The following is a 15,755-nucleotide window of genomic DNA, read 5'->3' on the forward strand; positions in this document are numbered from 1 at the left end:
AATTGGAAGTTGGAGGCTAGGGATTTGGAAGTTTGAATTGTGGATTGGAGGACCATTTGGTGTCAGATTTTAGTAAATTTGATACGGTTAGACTCGTGAGTGAATGAGTTTTCTAGTTTCGTGAATTTTGTTGGGTTTCAAGACGTGGGCCCGGGGGCCGGGTTTGAGCCAATTTCGGGTTTTGGCCTAATTTTTATAGTTTTTCTTGTGGGATTCATTCCATTAGCGCGTATTGATGGTATTGTATTGTTTTGAATAGATTCGGGCCATTTGGAGTCAGATATTCGCGGCAAGAACGTGATATTGAGTTGATTTGAGCGGTTCGAGGTAAGTGGCTTGTCTTACCTTGTGTTGGGGACTTTCCCCTTAGGATATCCCGATAATATTTGGTGTGTGGGCGCCGTGTACGTGAGGTGACAAGTACATACACGGGCTGTTATTTCAAAAATCATGTTTATCCTTTTTAAATCATAAATTATTTCTCTTATTAAATCGCACTAATATGTTTAATTGTTTAGTTTAGACTAGAAAGGCATGCTTACGTGTTTTAACTGCCTATTTGACATTTTGTGCGTCATGCTTAGTTAAATCCCTATTTTTCCTTATCTGTGTTCAGTATAAACTGTATAACTCGATGCCATACCTGCCATTTCATCTTGCGTTGCATATTTAAATTGGGACTACAGACGTATTCCGGGATATCCCCATGTCTTGCATATTTACTTTGGGACTACGGACGTATTCTGGGAGATCCCCCTGTCTTGCATATTTACTTTGGGACTACAGACGTATTCCGGGAGATCCCTTTGTCTTGCATATTTACTTTGGGACTACGGACATATTCTGGGAGATCTCCCAGCACTGCATATTTACTTTGGACTACGGACGTATTTCGGAGATCCTCCCCATGTACTGCAAATTTATTCGAAACTACGGGACGGCATCCCGGGAGATTTCCCATTGTGTTTATCTTGTTTTGAGCCGAAGGCTCCCTTAACTGTTAAATTTTCGAGAATTTCTTTAACTGTGTTACCGTAAATTAGACTTATATCTTTTATTGTTTAATTTATTATATTTACTCCGGTAGGGCCTTGACCTGACCTCGTCACTACTCAACCGAGTTTAGGCTTGGCACTTACTGGGTACCATTGTGCTGTACTTATGCCCTTTCCTGCACATATTTTCGTTTGCGGATCCAGGTACGAGCTATCAGCCTTGGGGTTAGCGCGTGCAGCTGATTCTAGAAGACTTCAAGGTACTTCTGCTTGCGTCCGCAGATCTTCGGAGTCCCCTTCTACTCCCTCGCCTAGAGACTTTCTTTATTATCTTCAGACTTTTGTATAGAGCTACATAGATTATAGCAGCTTGTGACTTAGTGATATTCCGGGTCTAGGGAAACAATTTTGTATATGCCGAGTGGTGCTACTCTTGGTTATTTATAATATGCTGTTTATCTTTAAAATGTTGTGTTTTCTTTATATTTTTCGCAATATTAGGCTTACCTAGTCGTAAAGACTAGGTGCCATCACGACACCTTACAGAGGGATAATTTGGGTCATTGACAGTATTACCATGGACTTCGTAGTTGGACTCCCACAGACTTTGAGAAATTTTGATGTTGTTTGGGTGATAGTAGATCGGTTGACCCAGTCCGCACATTTTATTCCAGTCGGTACTAATTATTCTTTGGAGCGGTTGGCTGGGATTTATATTCGTGAGATTGTTCGCCTACATGGTATGCCGGTGTCCATTATTTCAGATCGGGGTACGCAGTTTACCTCACAGTTTTGGAGGGCAGTGCACTAAGAATTGGGCACACAAGTTCAGTTGAGTACAACATTTCACACTCATATGGACGGACAGTCCGAGCGCACTATTCAGATATTGGAGGATATGTTACGCGTTTGTATCATTGATTTTGGGGGTTCTTGGGATCAATTTCTGCCACTCACAGAGTTTGCTTACAATAATAGCTACTAGTCAAGCATTCAGATGGCTCCGTATGAAGCTCTATATGGGAGATGGTGTCGGTCTCCGGTAGGTTGGTTTGAGCCTGGTGAGGTTAGACTATTAGGTACTGACTTGGTTCAGGATGCTTTAGAGAAGGTCAAAGTAATTCAGGAACGGCTTCGCACGGCATAGTCTAGACAGCAAAGTTATGCCGACAGGAAGGTTCATGATGTTGTTCACATGGTTGGGGAGAAGGTTCTGCTCAAGATTTCACCCATGAAGGGTGTGTTGAGGTTCGGGAAAAAGGGCAAGTTGAGCCCTCGGTATATTGGGCCTTTTGAGATACTTAAGAAAACTGGGGAGGTGGCTTATGAACTTGCTTTGCCACCTAGTCTATCGGGTGTTCATCCAGTGTTCCATGTATCCATGCTCTGAAAGTATGTTGGGGATCCATCTCACATTCTGGATTTTAGTACAGTACAACTGGACGGTAATTTGACTTATGATGTGGAGCCGGTGGCTATTTTAGACTGGCAGGTATGAAAGCTGAGGTCAAAGAACATACCATCGGTGAAGGTGCAGTGGAGAGGCCATTCAATCGGATAAGCCACTTGGGAGATAGAGCAGAAGATGCGAAACAAATATCCACACTTATTTGAGACTCCATGTATTATTCTAAACCCGTTCAAGGATGAACGTTTGTTTAAGAGGGGGAGAATGTAACGATCCGGCCGGTCATTTTGAGTATTATAACCCCATTTCCCCATTTACTGCTCAATTTATGCCTTGCTATTGATTTATGACTTATCGGGTTAGTTGGTTCGGGTCCGGAAGGAATTCGGAGTGAAATGAGACACTTAGTCTCATAATTAAAAATTTAAGTTAGAAAAGTGGATCGGATATGGACCTATGTGTAAACAACCTCGGATATAAATTTTGTGAATCCAATAGTTCTGTATGGTGATTTTGGACTTAAGAGCGTGTCCGGAATATTATTTGGAGGTCCGTAGAGGAATTAGGCTTGAAATGCCGAAAGTTTAATTTTTGAGAAGTTTGGCCGGGGGGTTGACTTTTTGATATCGGGGTTGGAATCTGATTCTGAAAATTGGAATACCTCTGTTATGTCATTTATAACTTGTGTGCAAAATTTGAGGTCAATCAGACGTGATTTGATAGGTTCCAGAGTCGTTTGTAGAAATTAGAAATTTCAAAGTTCATTAAGCTTGAATTGGGGTGTAATTCAAGGTTTTAGCGTTGTTTTAGGTGATTTGAGGATTCGACTAAGTTCGTATGATGTTTTAGGACTTGTTGGTATATTTGGTTGAGGTCCCAAGGGGATCGGGTGAGTTTCGGATGGTTAACGGGTTAGATTTTGGACTTGGAACTCTGCTGGAATTTTTCTGATGCACCATCTGGTTTCCTTCATCGCATTCGCGAAGAGGAACTGAGAGGCTGGCAATATTTGCTCTTTGTGTTCGCGAAGAGAAGAACGCGTTCGCGAAGGGTGGACTGGGTGTGCATCGCGAACGCGAGAGGTGTTACGCGTTCGCGAAGAAGAGAGGAAGAAGCTGAGGACCCCAGGCAATTGCTCTACGCGTTCGCGTAGGGTGTGTCACGTTCGCGTAGTGAGGGGGAACGAAGCATCGCGTTCGCGATGGGTTGAACGCGTTCGCGTAGAAGGCATTGAGGCAGAGGCATTTTGTGCTTCGCAAACGCGAGGGTGATGTTGCGTTCCCGAAGGAGGAATTTGGATGGGAACTATTTTGTGCTTCGCGAACGCGAGGCACAGACCACGTTCGTGAAGAAGAAAAGCCTAGGCAGTGAGTTTAAGTTTTGAAAATGGGACTTCGTCCCATTTTTCGTTTTTGACGATTTGGAGCTCGGATTGAGGCGATATTTGGGTGATTTTCAGAGGAAACAACGGGGTAAGTGTTCTTAACTCAATATTGGTTAAATTACCCGAATCCATGGTTGTTTTTATCATTTAATTGGTGAATTGAGTTGGGAAAGTTTGAAAACCCTCTTAGTTTAAATTGAAGATTTGAATATTGGTTAGACTCATAGTTGAATGGGCTTCTGAATTTTGTAACTTTTGACGAGTTCCGAGACGTAGGTCCCACGAGCGATTTTTGAGCTAATTTTCGAATTTTTATGGAATTAATGCCAATGAATTTTATTGACTGAAACAAATTATTTTTGGCCAGATTCGAGGCATTTGGAGACCAATTCACGAGTAAAGGACATTGTAGAATAAAAATTTCACGGCTTGAAGTAAGTAACAGTTTTAAATCTGGTCATGAGGGTATGAAACCCCGAATTTTGGCATTATGTGATTATTTTGGAGGTGACGCACATGTTAGGTGACGGGCGTGTGTGCGTGCACCGAAGGGATTGTGACTTGGTCCATCCCGGAAAACTGTAAAGTTGAATAATTTGTTGTTAGCTATATGCTCTCTATGTGTTAATAAACTTTGACTGCAAATCATGTTAGAAATCATGCGTAGGCTATATGATAGTACTGTTGGGACCCACAGAGGTCGTGTACTTATTGAATTACCTGCTAAATGCTATATGTACTCAGTCTCAGTTTTTACTTGCACATTTTATCTCAGTCTCTATTATTATTATTGATACATCATATCATTGTTGTTTGGGCTGATTTTATAATTATTGAGTGCCAGAGAGACTGGATAGATTTATGACTGAGTGAGGCCGAGGGCCTGATTGTGAGATATTGATACCATAATATGTGAGTTGTCCGTGCTGCACGTGAGTTGGCCGTGTAGATCCTTATATTATACTATAGCACGTGAGTTGGCCGTGCATCACATGAGTTAGTCGTGCAGATCCATATATTCTACTATAGCATGTGAGTTGGCCGTGCGGATCCATATATTCTACTATAGCACGTGAGTTGGCCGTGCTGATCCAGATATTTATATTATGGCACGTGAGTTATCCGTGCAGATTATAGCGCTTGGGCTATAGGAGCACCTCTGGAGTCTGTACACCCCCAGTGAGCGCGAGTACCCATTGAGAGTGAGTGATGAGGGCTGGGAGCCCAGTGAGTGATTGTTGTCCTAAGAGGTTGTCCTTGATTTCCATTTGTTGTTGCACTTAGTTGCTATCTGTCATTGTTGTGAAATCTCTAAAAGATTTTGATATATTGATTACATGAAAATGAACTGTATAAAAATTGATTTGACATTAAACTGCCAGATTTGATAGCATGTCTATTCTTTGCTGGAATTACTGAAAATGAACCATAACTGTGAAGCTCGTTACTATCTTCAGTTCCTTATTTATTATTGTTACTTGCTGAGTTGGTTGTACTCATACTACACCCTGCACTTCGTGTGCAGATTCAGGTATTTTCGGACATAGCGGGTGTTGATTCTTTCACACAGTTGATTTTTCGGAGATTCTTAGGTAGCTACCGTGTTTCGCAGACCTTGCCTCTCCTTCCCTATCTCCTTATTTACTATATTTGGTCTCAGACTGTTCGGACCGTATTCTTTAGACATGTATTCATAATTAGATGCCCATGTACTCAGTGATACCAGGTTTTGGGAATGGTTGTATAGGTAATTGTAAGATTTGTGGATGTTATTTATATATTATATTTTCAGAATTGAAAGAAGTTGTGGTTTATTGAGATTTCGGCTTGCCTAGTATTGAGATATGCGCCATCACGATTGGTTAGAATTTTGGATCGTGACAAATAAATATAGGGAGCTATCATGTGTTGAAATGAATGTGAGAAGAAACAAAAAATTAATACCAATTCATTCATTTTAGAATGCATTTTATCTACTACTGTTTTATTATTATTGATTTAAGTTTATATTTTTACCAATTTGACCTTTATACTATAGTAACTAATTTGCTTTATTTTTTATATCTTTAACTACCAATGCTCTTCTTATAAAAACAATTTTATGTAGCCTAGTAGTTTTTCAACTTGAAAAATAATTTTTACTTATATAATTAATTTGGAAAGAAATTTAATTGGATACTTTTAATTGCTAATTAGTTAATTAATTTAGACATTAATTATTTTCTCTCAACCTTAAAGGAAATAATTATTTTGTTGACTCAAATTCATATTAGCTCATCTAAGATTTAAATATTTAAATTTAGCAATAATTTTATCCAAGCATTTATAACTTGGAAAGTTCCTTTTACCCTTTGAAGTTTTAATTAATATTAGTTTACCTAAAGTTAAATTTAGTTAGATATTTTTTATGATATAATTTAAGTACCTAAATGTTTGAGTTTGTACATTATTCATGATTAACACATCTATCATTTTAGAACTTGCAAATTTTCGTTAAGTTTTATATTATAATGCAAACACATATTTTAAATAATATTATTTTATTTTAAATTTTTTATTTTTAGCAAAATAGCATTCATCTTTTATACTCTTTATAAATTAATTTCACATTAGATATTTTCTAATATTTGTAACTTTAAAATTAAATTAAAAAATTATTAAATCTTTTCTTATTTGAATTAGGTAGAAATTCATAATATTTAAAATTTTAAAGTTCATTAAAATTTTACCTTATAAAAGTATTTTTTTTTTAAAGAAATAACTATAGATTTCGGTCCTATTTCCTTGTTGGAATCCATAACTTAACGTAAAAGGAACTTAAAAGTGAGGTGTTATTACTTGGCCTAATTTATAGAAAATTTTGAGGTAAAATCTTACAAGGAAAAATTTAATTTTAAAAAATTATTTAATTTCTAAATCCTAAATATTAAAAAAATAATTTATTACAATCTTGTCCAATGTGAAAACTATTTTTAAGGGGCAAAAAAGGCGAATAATATTTCGCTAAGGGCCTGTGCTTTTAATATAGTACTAGTATCTATGAACATGCGTTGCACGTTAATAATGGCACGTGATGATTTAAATATTTATTTATATGAAAGAACAATAAAATTTAATTAATAGGAGAAATTTTATGTATAATAATACAACAATCATCTAAATGCCGAAAATACTATTACATTAGAATAATACATGTATTTAAAATAAAAAGACATCATCAAAACTTGCACAAATGATCAATTTTATCATGTTAGTTAGATAATTATGTATTATAGTTTAACAGTATTTAATGTGATGGTATCTTAACGAACACTTCTTTGTGGACAATATTATTTTGTGTATGTTTCCTCCTAATGCTTTGGTTGCTCTGCCTTAACCAGAACTCTTGTTGTTGATCTTGATATCCCTCTTGAAAGTGCAATATACAGTTGTTCGTGCAAGAAAATATATTGCGGTAAATATACTCCAATATTTAGGATATTTTTCCTTTTGCTTTATTTAATATATTTGTAAAATATAAACATACTAAAAAATATTTTCACACAAATTTAAAAGGATATTCCTTAGTTTCGGAAGACGAAAGTTGAATTCAGGGATAAGAATATACTTAGAAGCATATTGACCAGTATCATAATTTTTGCATGTATGACGTTATTGTCAAAACTTCTATATACTATCTGTGTGATATTACATAAGTTATTTGGCGTATCTAAGTTTTTCAGTAGCATGACGGGCATAGTTTTCTTCAAAATCAACCTATATACAATGGAAGATCAACTTAGTCTATTATATATACGGTGACACTAACATACATAAGAAATAATAAACTTGACAATAAACATCTATGGTAGAAGGCCGTTTGGTATTAAAGTATTTAAATATTCTTCTTGGTAGTAATTATTGGTATTATTTTCCGCCGAGTCAAAAACAGGAAAATATTTTGTTCTTATTATAACATTTTGCAATCAACCTTTTATTTAGTTGATCAACATATTCATTTCTGCTAGCTAAGATGTCTTTTTAATTCTATTATGCGATTTGCACAAATTGCGTTTTAATCTAATGATAGAAATATTTCTCTTATTAAATGCACTACTATTGCCATTGGGATTGATAACCAAGTATTCAGGAAGAACCAAATCATCTTTTATTGAATGCTCTTATTTGTTTCCGACACAAAGCAAGAAGACACTGAATACTGGATCTGTTCTTACTTTATATTTTTTGTCAGTTGAATCTTTTTCATTTGAGGCTAGAAGTATAACTTTGGCAAGCTGCCTTTTACAGTCTCCGCTTTTGTCGATTTTGGAACTACTGGTAGTACTTGACATAAATTACCTCCCAAACCATTAATTTTTTACCAAACGGTTGATTAATATCCAATATATCTCTAGAACTTCGTTTGCCACTTAGCCATAAGTGCTTCATCCCATATTATCAATTTTGATTTCCTTATAAATTTAGCACTATTGCTCTGCTTTGATATATTTGTGATGGTTATTTAAGTTGTTTGAAGAGGTATATCAAATCTAAAGTGGGTGGCCTCACAATAAAATCATTGGTGGTACACCACTTGCTATTATTGCTAACAGTGCCATGCTTCTTGATATGATATTTTTAAGTAATGCATGACATAGAAATATTATTTCGATTCCGCCGGATGCATCTACAAAGAATAATCTCGTTATAGCTGTCACGACCGAATTTTCCCTCCGTTTGGGTATCGTGATGGCACCTAGTCTTAGGGACTACGTAAGCCAAACAATAATTAAAACAACAATATTACTTAAATAGAATCTCTTACAATTTCCAAAACCGGTAGTACAAGTCATAAGCTCTACAAAGTGTTTACTAGAAAGCCTCTAAATACAACTGTCCAAAAACAGGAATGAACAGTGCAAAACGAAAACTTGAAGGTGACTCTGAAGCCTGCGAACACAGCAGCAGGTTTACCTTGAGTCTCCACAACAACAATCCACACAGCTAGCTAACGAACAAGTAACTGGATCTGTACAAAAATGTGCAGAAGAGTAGCATGAGCACACCACAGCGGTGCCCAGTAAGTATCAAAACTAACCTCGGTGGAGTAGTGGCGAGGAACAGTCAAGACACCCACTGGTCTAATAAACTGAATAGATATAAGTACATGAATAACAGAAGTATGATGTCTACATAAAGACTATGCAATATGGCTCACGGTACAGTAATGGTAATAAGGAAGGAAACAACAACTATCAGCGGAATATCATGAAAATGACACAGAAAGGTGAATGGAACACAACCTAAATCCGGAATCACAAATACAGCAAGGACAAGTAATAACTCAGCAACTACAACCGCTTTTATATCAGGTTTTAGTCAACGACTCCACGAGGTACCGAACCTCAGACAAATCAAAACCCACGGGTCCCAATACCTGAACTCTAACCCTTTGCATTCTATGCCATCATAACACCTCATAACCGCACTGACGACTCACGTGCCAATAGAGCCATTCTCACATAGAAGGCAAGTAAACAAGGGTGAGCATATATGCTCAACAATATCAATAACACCTCTTATCTGATAAGAATGCTAACTGCGTGTATACTTGTGCAAGTGTCCTAACATAGTCCATACCAGCAAATAAGCATAAGAAAAAAAAAAGAACGGACATCACGTAGAATATTTTTCTCACAACTTTCACAAGATAAAGCTCACACAGGTAAGTGTACCACTACACAAATATCAACAACAAGAATGCCCCTAGGCCATCACAAATCATCACAAATCAATCCCTAACACAGCCCACCTTGTCTCGCCACGTGTGCAATAGTAACATAAATGCCCGCCTTGTCTCGCCACACTTGCATAATAATGTTCCCACCTTGTCTTCCACATGCGCAATCCATATATATATATATATCCCACTTTGTCACGTCGCATGTGCAAATATCAATGGTAATAATAGCACGGCAGAAACCTCGTGCATCACAATAATAACAACCGCACGGCAGAAACCTCGTGCATCACCACAAAAAGTACCATAACAACAATGACAATAATACAAGGTACGACAAGTAAATCAACTCAAGAACTTTAATTCACGAAGAAACGGTAGAACCAATTCACAAGGAATAATCATAGTAAAGAATGCTAGGCGTAAAGAGAACAGCTCAACAAAGGGAAAAACTAATGTGTAGCAACGATCCCACAATATACATTTCAACAACAGGGAAACTAACATGAGTCAAATAATTCCAAATAAAACAAGTCGACTAAGATATAAGATATCTAAAACTTCTTTTAAGATTGAGGAATTACTAAGGATATTCATCAATTTAATTAAGGATAAGCAGCGGAAAGATAATCATAACCTCAATTAAGACTGAACAAATTACAAGAAGAGATAATAATAATAATTTCAAATAAAGATAGGCAGTTATGAAAAGATAGCATGACAATAGGGGAGGTAAAATCTTCAGTTAAGTCAAATTAAGAGTCAAATAAGCAATAAGAGTGAATACTGAAAGTAATTAATTCTAATTAAAGCACGTAAAGGTGAAACTAGTAAATAGAAACTTAATCATATCAAGAACAACTTCATACTCAGTGAATATAAGGACCCAAGAATCCTAAAAGGCCAACTTTTCACAAATAAGTCTGAGCACGCACTCGTCACCTCGCGTGCATGGACTACAGTCAACATAGAAGACTCAAATCCTAAGGAAAAAATTCCCCACATAAGGTTAGGCAAGATACTTACCTCGAACCAAGCTCAAACGGTCCGTAAGAATGTCTTTTCCTCAATTATCCGACTCCGAATGGTCCAAATCTAACCAAACACAATTGCATATCATGAATACAACGATAATAGACTCGTCTAATTAATGAAATCAATATTTTAATAAAAATTCCGAAATTTGCCCTAAAAAGTCGACCCGGGCCCACGTCTCGGAATCGGGTAAAAATCACAAAATATGAACACCTATTCACTCACGAGTCCAACCATATAAGAATTACTCAAATCCGACCATAAATCCCCTTTCAAAACTTGAAATCTTTATTGAAGAAGTTCTTCCAATTTTTCCCAATTTCAAACCCAAAAATCCGAAACTAAATATAGAAAACAACTGTAGAATAATGGAATACAACCAAAAATGAGTTAGGAATCATTACCCCAACGCTTCCTCTGAAAATCCCTCGAAAAATCGCCAAATTCCGAGCTCTCAAGTCCAAAAACAAAGAATGAAATCAAACCCTCGAATTTCTCTTTTCTGCCCAGGCATGACCGCACCTGCGACATAATTAGCCGTATTTGCGCGACCGCAGGTGCGCACGTCCAAACCGCACCTGCGCTTGTGCACGCCAAATCCGCTTCTGTGGAGCCATTGATACGCACAAATTCTCCGCATTTGCGGAGGCTGCCAAGCCCAGCTCTTCTCGCACCTGTGCCTTCATCTTCGCACCTGCGACCAAGGTCTGCAGGTGCGATTACACCAGAACTCAGACCTCCCCAAAACCATGAAAATCATCTGCAACTCGTCCGAAAAATACTCGGGGCCCTCGGGACCCCGTCCAAACATACCAACAAGTTCTATACCCTAACACGGACCCGCTCGAGGTCTCAAATCATATCAAACAATGTCGAAACTACGAATCGCACCATGAATCGAACTTATAAATTTTCTAATCTTTCAACTTCTAAAACCCGTGCTGAAACCTATCAAATCAACCCAGAATGACGTCAAATTTTGCAGGCAAGTCCCAAATAATATAACGGAGTTGTTCAACTCTCGGAATCGTATTCCGACCCCGATATCAAAAAGTCCACTTCCGGTCCAAATCTCCAAAAATTCGACTTTCGCCATTTCAAGCCTAAATCAGCTACAGACCTCAGATTTACAGTCCGGACATGCTTCTAAGTCCAAAATCACCCAACAGAGTTAATGGAACCGACGAAACTCCATTTCGGAGTCGTCTTTACATAGTTCCGATTATGGTCAAAATCCTAAGACTTAAGCTTCCGTTTTAGGGACTAAGTGTCCCAAATCACTCAGAAATATTCGGTAACCGAATTCAATCACGCACGCAAGTCAATACACATAATATGAAGCTGCTCAGGGCTTATGCCGCCGAACGAGACTTAAATTCTCAAAACGACCGGCCAGGTCGTTACAATAGTAGAGTCGGCTCTTTATAATATAGTCTTGAAAGCTTATTCTTGTTTAATATTTAGCTTTGATTGTACTTTCTCAGACAACTTGTATAGCATTTTGATTCTTAATAATATATTAACCATTTTACTTTATGTTCTAACGCTCTTTTTATGGAATAAATTTATGTACCATAAGATTTTTTTTTAACTTGAATAAGAATTTTATTCATGTGATAAATTTAAAAAAATAATTGAATTGGTTCTCTTGCTAAATAATTAATTAAAATTTTTAATTATTTAATTTTAATATAAAAAATAATTTATTCTATGTTGATTTAGATCTTAATATTAGTTCATCTCTTGTTTTAAATATTTAGTCTTAATTATAATTTTATCCACCATAAATTTTATTTTCAAAGAGTAAAAGATTGATATGACATTTCACTTTTAGATCTTTATGTCTGTAGAATCATTAGTGGTATTGACTTTTACCAACCATTTTTTTCTCTCTTTCTCACACATTTATATTCTTAAATATTTTCTTAGTTGCAGTTTAATAATTGGGTATTTTTAAATATGACACAAAAATTTAATAAGAAAATATTATTTGAGTAGGAAAATAGTTCAAATATAATATAAAAATATATTATTGTGGGCGTATCTTTTTTTCTCAATGTCAACTCTTTATGCAGTCCATTTGAAATTACTTTTTTTTTGTTGGACATTGTGGAGTGGTAACGTATTTGCCAATATGAAGGGTTCTGATGAAATTAATTTTATAATTAAACCTTTCTACATATTGTTAATAAGAATTTAATAGAATTTTTTTATTAATTTTAAAATATTAAATATTAAAAATTAGCATAGAAGGTATTGTAGTCCAAAAAATAAGTTATTGCAGTTATGCTCTTTCCCTATGAGTTCTCCCATTTAATATTTTTGGGCTATTCTAGTATATTAATATTGTATTTATACTTTTATAATAATATAGACTCTCCTTTTTCTAAATGAATTTGGAAAATATAATACATTCTCAAATTAAATTAGTAATAGGACATTATAATACGTTTTCAAATTAAATTAATAATAGGAATTTCTAAGAAGTATATCCTAAAAGTAATAGGATTACATGACTAAATATATTTACTTGTTCAATTTTATATGAATTAGACAGCCGGAAAGTAATTATATTAATAGGATTCCTAAAGGTAATCATGTAGGATTCCTAACGTGTAGTATTATGTTCTAAAACTAATAGGATTATAAGGCTAATATCTAGAATTCCGGTTATGTCTTTTTATTATGAGTTATTATGCTTAATATTATAAAGTTATTTTTGTAAACCGACATTGTATTCATACTTTTATAATAATATAAATATAGATAGATACATAGATTAACCAAACACAAATTGTTTCTCCCAAGGTACTTCTGAAATAAGTTGATTCTAGAAGCGTGGTCAAGCTATAAGCCACCTTCATATGTCGATAACACTCTAGGAAATTTAATTGGTAGGGGATATAGCCATATTGCTCTAATTTAGATTTTGGACGATTATTTAATTGAATGAAACATGATTTAGTCTTTAGGGTGATCTCGTAGTTCTTATGAGGTGAAGATAACAAGTCGATCCATGAATTTTTCTTCCTTTTCTTTTCCCATATTTCGCTAAAAGAGTTTAGAATGGGAGTCTTGGCGTAACTGGTAAAGTTGTTGTCATGTGATCAAGAGGTCATGGATTTGAGCCGTAGAAATAGCCTCTTACAGAAATGTAGGGTAAGGCTGTGTACGATAGACCCTTGTGGTCTGGCCCTTCCCCGAACCCTACGCATAATGGGAGCTTAGTGCACCAGGCCTTTTTTCGCTAAAAGAGTTGAAGGAAAATAATGCATCAAGTTATTTTCAAGTGCTAAAGGCAGGATACATAATTTGCCCCTGAGCTTGAGGCCAAATCCCTTTGAAATTAAAAAATAAAAAAATGATTCTCAAGATAAATGTATCAACAAAACTACCCTCACCTCTGCACCACGGACAACCCCTAGGGATGTTAATGGATATTTAAAAATCGACTAAACCTACCGAATTGATATTTAGGTTTCTTTTAATAAAACCGTAGATTTTTATATAAATCTATAACTGTACCGATAATTAGGGTAGGTTTTTTATTTTATGAAAATAAACCGAAAAAATACTAACCGTACCGAATAAATTTATATGTGAAAAATATATTTATATATTAAGTTTAAAAATAATAAAGCATTAAATTTTTTCTTGGGTCTTGGAATTATGAAAACAGTTACAAGCCAATAAGCAATTAAACTCAAAATCCTAATTTCCAAACCTATTATGCTACTCCTATTGAACTAAATTATTTTCAGCATATTCACTAGCAAGACACAGGGTATTGTAGCCATTATGAGTAGCAAACTACAATGTATTAAATATATTTCTTTTCGTATGATTTAGATTTATCTTTTTGAATATTTAATCTTTTATAGATTTTATTCTTGAGTCCTAGTCCCAGCTTTGATAATATCTTTCCACTCGTGTGATTTATATTTTTTTAATATTAATTTGCTTAGTTTCTTTTACGCTGTTATAGAATAGTTGATGGATCTATACTCTAGCCATCTTTCATATTTTCTTAATTCATCACCCTTTAAAATGTAAAAATGCCTAGAGAGTTTTGCTAAGTCCTATAAAAATACGTATGTTATTGCATTCTACTTCTACTAGTGACTTTTACATGATATTTAAAAATAATATCGAAAATTAACCGAACCATACCGATATTAAAGAGAAACCGATATGATTGGGACGGTTTTAAAATATCTAATTTTGGTTACATATAATAGAATAACCGAAAAATTGGTATGATACAAATTTTGCAAAATAACCGACCGAATCGAACCATTGACACTCCTACAACCCCCTTATACATTTGCAAGGTTGTTAAATCATATCATTAAATTGAGAAGTTTCAAATTAAATTATTTACAAATATAAAAATTTATTATTTTTAACATACAAAAAAAGATATATATATATATATATATATATATATATATATATATATATCTATCGGTTATTTGTGTTTAATTTATTCAATAATTGTTTGTGAAAATTGAACAGTCTAACCAAAAACTGAATTATCAATGTTCTTAAATCCAAAACTGAACCAAATTACTGAAATTGGAAAGCCAAAAACCAAAATTTTAGGATTCGATTTGATAATTAATTTTAACCAAAGAGTATAAAAATATAAGTGGCGTTTTGGACATAAGAATTTTGAAATTCCGGAAAATAAAAATATTCCAAGTGAAAATGGTATTTGAAAATTAAAGTGTTGTTTTAATATGAATATAATTTGGAACTGTTTTTGAATTTTTATAATTAATTTGAAGTGAAAATTTAAAAAAAATAGCTTTTTAGAGTTTTTCAAATTTTCAAAAATTCTGAAATTCAATTTCAAGCGAAATTTGAAATTTTGATGCTAAACACTGATTACGGAAAAAAGTAAAAATTTTCGAAAAAATATGAATTTTTTTATTGTGGCCATAACCCAAAAAAGTAAAAAAGTAAAAACATAAACAAACCAGTCCAACTCGCGTATCGGCTTCAATGTTGGATCTCCTCCTTTGTCAGAGATACATCAGCTCCTAGTCATTTCCTACTCAGTTCGTAGTAGGACTGCAAATAATCGCTGTCTAGTCAAAATTTCGACTTCTCGTAGGTTCTTTGTTATGTCAACATCTGACTCTTTCATACCTGTCCTAAAGATTTTGCAAACCCAAGCTTGTCCTTTTTTGTATATATAATTACATATAGACA

General features: G+C 34.9%; 1 pseudogene; it reads right to left on the reverse strand.

Moving 5' to 3' along the window:
• The window catches only part of LOC142169181 (bidirectional sugar transporter SWEET1-like), a 72,861-nt pseudogene that overhangs the window by 16,039 nt on the left and 41,067 nt on the right, over positions 1-15,755 (reverse strand).

This window comes from Nicotiana tabacum, chromosome 14 (assembly GCF_000715075.1).
Source record: "Nicotiana tabacum cultivar K326 chromosome 14, ASM71507v2, whole genome shotgun sequence".
Lineage (NCBI taxonomy): Eukaryota > Viridiplantae > Streptophyta > Magnoliopsida > Solanales > Solanaceae > Nicotiana > Nicotiana tabacum.